This window comes from Wasmannia auropunctata, unplaced genomic scaffold (assembly GCF_000956235.1).
Source record: "Wasmannia auropunctata unplaced genomic scaffold, wasmannia.A_1.0 LD281310.1, whole genome shotgun sequence".
Taxonomy (NCBI): Eukaryota; Metazoa; Arthropoda; class Insecta; order Hymenoptera; family Formicidae; genus Wasmannia; species Wasmannia auropunctata.
Window position 1 is genome coordinate 1 of NW_012081580.1, and position 4,654 is coordinate 4,654.

The 4,654-nt window shown below is 26.6% G+C and overlaps 1 long non-coding RNA gene across 2 annotated transcripts in view; it reads right to left on the minus strand.

The window, feature by feature from the left end:
• Positions 1-245: 245 nt before the first annotated feature.
• Positions 246-4,654, minus strand: part of LOC105461662 — a 20,612-nt gene continuing 16,203 nt past the window's right edge. The window contains exons 1-6 of one of the 2 annotated variants that reach the window (XR_975959.1): positions 4,453-4,509; positions 1,282-1,504; positions 1,019-1,192; positions 753-907; positions 459-533; positions 246-363 (exon numbers count right to left, since the gene is read on the minus strand). This is a non-coding gene — a long non-coding RNA (uncharacterized LOC105461662). Of the gene's footprint in view, positions 364-458; positions 534-752; positions 908-1,018; positions 1,193-1,281; positions 1,505-4,452; positions 4,510-4,654 lie in introns of those variants that run through there. The other variant, XR_975958.1, reaches the window with a different exon arrangement.

A 4,654-nucleotide genomic window follows, 5' to 3' on the forward strand; every position in this document is an offset into this window, starting at 1 on the left:
AAGTACACTTTAAGCCATTCAACTTTGATTTAGAACATTTTTTTTTATCTCTCATAGTTTCGACGATATTCATGTCAAAAGAAAAAAACCGATTTTTTTCAAGGGGTGATTTCATCCCTTCAAAACGGAATAGAGCACCAAAAATAGTTTTGTACTACGGATGAACTGCTCTACTTTTACACAAAGTTTCAGATTTTTCTGAATTTTCGGGTTCCCTAACTTCCCTTGTTAGTTTTATAATTGAAATAAATTAAAATATATGTACCACAAAATAATTACCACAATTATTACAATTATTATAATTAATATTCTCTTCTAGTATCACATCATTTTGTACTGTTGTATTTGTTTTCTGAGAACCAACTAAAAAAATATATAAATATCTGTATATTATGTAATATATACACATTAATATATATTGACACTAAAGAAAAGATAAATAAATAAAAATATGTTACCGGAATTACTCAAACGAGAGGAATTAGCCATTATTGGTGCTTCATGCAAACGTGGAAACTTACTTTTTGATTGATCTATTGTAATATAAAAATATAAAAAACAATTAATTAAATATTTTGATACATTTTATCTCAATATTCTATGTATATGTATATTCATTTTATATTTAATTTTTTATATTTTGTATATATAAATATAAAATAAAATTTAAGTTGAAATAATATATAATTAATGTACTAAGATTTACTTTCTGTACTGCAGCTTGCTTTATATATTTTAACAGATTTCAGTACCTCGTTTTTTTCTTTTATTTTCTTCTTACTACAAGTAGCTTCATATTCCATCTGTGAATTTTTTTGCGTCTCTTTGTTTACTTCTTTTTGAAGCTTTTCAGAAATCGATGAAGATTGCTGTGTGTCTAATTGTGTACATGTCTTGGCAGTAATATCTAGAATTTTTTGTATACTTACTAAATTATACATATATTAATTTATGTACTGTTTAGAATTATCCAACACCATTATTTGCTTTAAAAAGGATTAAAGGAAAGTATGTATACCTTTAGGTGGTTGTGGCAATTTTAAATGAGATATTTCATCCTCAGACGAGGTATTATATGATGATTTTTCACTGTCATAAAAATGTTTTTTTTGGGTGTCCTCTTTTTATCATAATCTGAAGTTAAATCAGAAGTTTCCTCGGCTAATGCTGCCTTTTGCGTTTTGTAAGGTGTCTATACAAACATTATATGCATAATTACAGAAGAGTTGATTATATAAACAGAGAAAGAATACGTTATTTGACAAATAAAAAAATAATTACCATATGTACGTCCATTGCTAAGTTTTTTGATTTTATGGAGAATCCAAGTAGTTAGCACTGGTTCTTCACATTTATTAATGCTATGTGCTAATTTAGATCCCAAAAAAGGGTGGCCAGTAACAAACATTACCATGTACCCATAGTGTCGGAACGGCTTCTACTGATTCTTCTTCGACAAAGTGTACTACCGTCCAACTCATTGTATATAACGCGTACAATATTCCTAATAAATATATAATTATACAGGATATTCTGATAAATATATTTTGAATAATAAACAGTTTGATAAAATGATTACGTACGAATTATGAGATTGTTTTGAAATCTTAATAAGCATAATTACAAATATGATGAAAGATACACACGTTAGAAGAAAAAAACAAACGTGTTAATATTTTCTAATTATTGATTCCCAGAGGAAAAATTTTATAACAATAACAAATAAACTAAGCAATAAACTGTTATAAAAAAAGGAAATATTAGAAAACTATGTAAAGTAAAAATAAAAAAAATATTAGATAATAAATAGAGAAAAATATAATTAGTACAAAAAAAGCATCCTCAATGCATAGGTAATAGATCAAGCAGTTTAACGAATAAAAATTTTAAAAGCGTACTGTTATAAAAAATTTGAGAAAGAAACACAAAATTATTATAATTAATAGAACTAGAACTTAAAAGCGTTAAAATCTAAATACTATTAAAATTAAAAGTAAATGGAAATTAACCATAAAAGTAATGAAAAATTAAACTGAATTAAGAAAAAAGTATTAAATTAATTAGTGTCGATAGTAAATAATATTGACCTTTTTGAAGTCTCAACATAAATAATATTTTATATATTGAGAAATAGAAAAGAGTATAATAATTAACTGAAAATTTTTCATTCATATATGATTTCATATGTTATACGAATTATGCGTGTGTGTGTGTAAATATAATAAATAAAAAAGTTTATAATGTATGAAGAAGTGGGAACACAATAAATGCTTGCTTTTTAGTAGGAAAAATTACAAATTTTGTTAAAATATCATTAACAAGCCATGCTGACAGCTCACCTAATGTGTCTACTAAATAAATGTCTAAAAGAGACGATTTACATGGTTCTATGAAAAAATCAGTGACATTTAAAAATTTTTTACCAATTACATAGATATCATTACCTTGTTTTGCAAAATTATAAATAATAACAATACTGCGATCACGCAAATAACAACAGTTATTGCCTGTTTGCATTGTTAAAGTAATATTGCCTATCATACATTTTTTATATTGAATATAAAAATTATCTCCTAACAATGGACCTGCATGATGTTCATTCATCATTGATATATTTCTTTTATTGATGGGTTTATTACATAACAAACTCTCAGCTTCGTAAATACGATTAATAATTTGGGCTAATGGAGCATCAGGTTTTCTTACTAATTTTTTTAAATACTGTAAATAATTTTCAAATAGAAAAGCACTATAAGAATTTAAATTACCAAAATTTTTGTAATCATCAACAATATGGATTAAACCATGAATATTATGCGAAACGTACTCTACTCCGTAAATAGTTATGAATTTTTTAACAAAATAAAGTAATAATGATTGAACATAATCTAAATTATTAAAATCAAGTTCGATAGCACTTAGAAGTCTAATAGCAACATGTAAGCACAAGAAATGTAAATATTTTTCATCCGACATTGAATTTTGTAACACAATTGGTCCAGAATATAACAAAAAGAATCTAAATTCTGTTGCCTTCCAACGTTTAGCTTCTTCTAATGAACGAGTTTTTCTTGCATATTCAGATGGGACATACGGTTTAATAACATTAAGATACTCTGAAATATTATCTCTAAAAGTTTTTGATAGTTTATTAGGAGCTTTTCCAAAAAGCCATAAATTAATGATGAGCTTTTTCATAACACCTAGGCAAATTAGATGCATATATTCGAGTGGAAAACTTTTAATGTCAAAGCCAGGTATGTTTTCTTAAATTAATGTTCCTATGTGATGTTGATATTGCAACTTATTACGAAAACTTTTATCTGTTCTGTTTTTTTACTTAAAGTTGGGAAAACAAACCCTATCTTTAACATACTTTCCTTTCGTTGCACACTTGGTACATGAATAGAAACCAGTGTGGCCTTTAATATACATTATAAAAAATTTTGCCGGAGCATCACAAATAAAACCTTTAACAATGAATGGTAAAGTTTGCTTTTGATAAATAAATCCACTTTGCGTTAATTGTGTTACTTCTATCACTAAATCTCGTAAAAAATCATTTGCACTAGAAGGTTTTTCATAGCCATGATAAATCCCAATAATAGAAACATAATTTGGATAATCAAAAATAGAGCACAATATTGGGTAAATTTGGCTACTTGAACTTTTACTTAAAGGCAGACCATCAATATTAATTAATAGATCTATTCTTTGAAGTGGTTTATTTATGTTTTAATAAGTTTGTCTACTGCCTGTTTTATTCCTATATGTAAATATGTCCCCGGTTCTACAGGTTTATACACATTAGTCCGAGGAGTACAAAGTAATGTTCTAGGGTCGCTAGGTAAACTTGAATGACCTCCTGATAATTTTAATATTTTTAATAAACTTTTAAGTGCAGTATGACTTATATTGTTTGTGATCGCCCATAAACGTAATTGTTTTTTAAAGCTATTTTCATTGTTATCAGTGCTACTGGAAGAATTTGAACTTTCTAAACTGCAACAAGATATATTTGGTGAGCTGTCAGTAGAATCATTTCTGCTATCAAAAATATTTTCTAATATATCTTCAGAAATATCATGAAAAACAATATTGTTACTAGTATCATAATTAGTATCATTATTAGTATCATTATTATAGTCATCAATATTATTACTATTTGTAATATTCTGTAATTGTGAAAGTTCTAACGAAATAGCTGTATTTTGCATTACTTTTCTATAAAAAGTTGTCTTTGAGGCCATGCTTCTCTACTTTTAATTATAGTAATTATAGATAAAAAAAATAAATTATGATAAAATAACGAATAAATAATAATAAAGTAATAAACTAAGATTTGGAAAATAATTAATACGTATGTAAGTACAATACTTGCATCTCTGCAGCTAGACATGCAATTTATACTACTAATTGGAATAATGCATATATGCAAGAAAGTATACAAACTACAATGCAGTCAATGGTTACGTGCAGCATGTTAAGGAATAAAAGGAAGGTGAAACTAACCTCGAAGCTAATTAATTATAACGCTTAAGAGGATGCTGAATACCGACATTTGCATTCTAAGTAATAACTCCGAAACGACTAAACGGATCGGAAAACGCTTTTACAGGATTGAAATTGAGATAAAATGTAAACGCGCGAATTA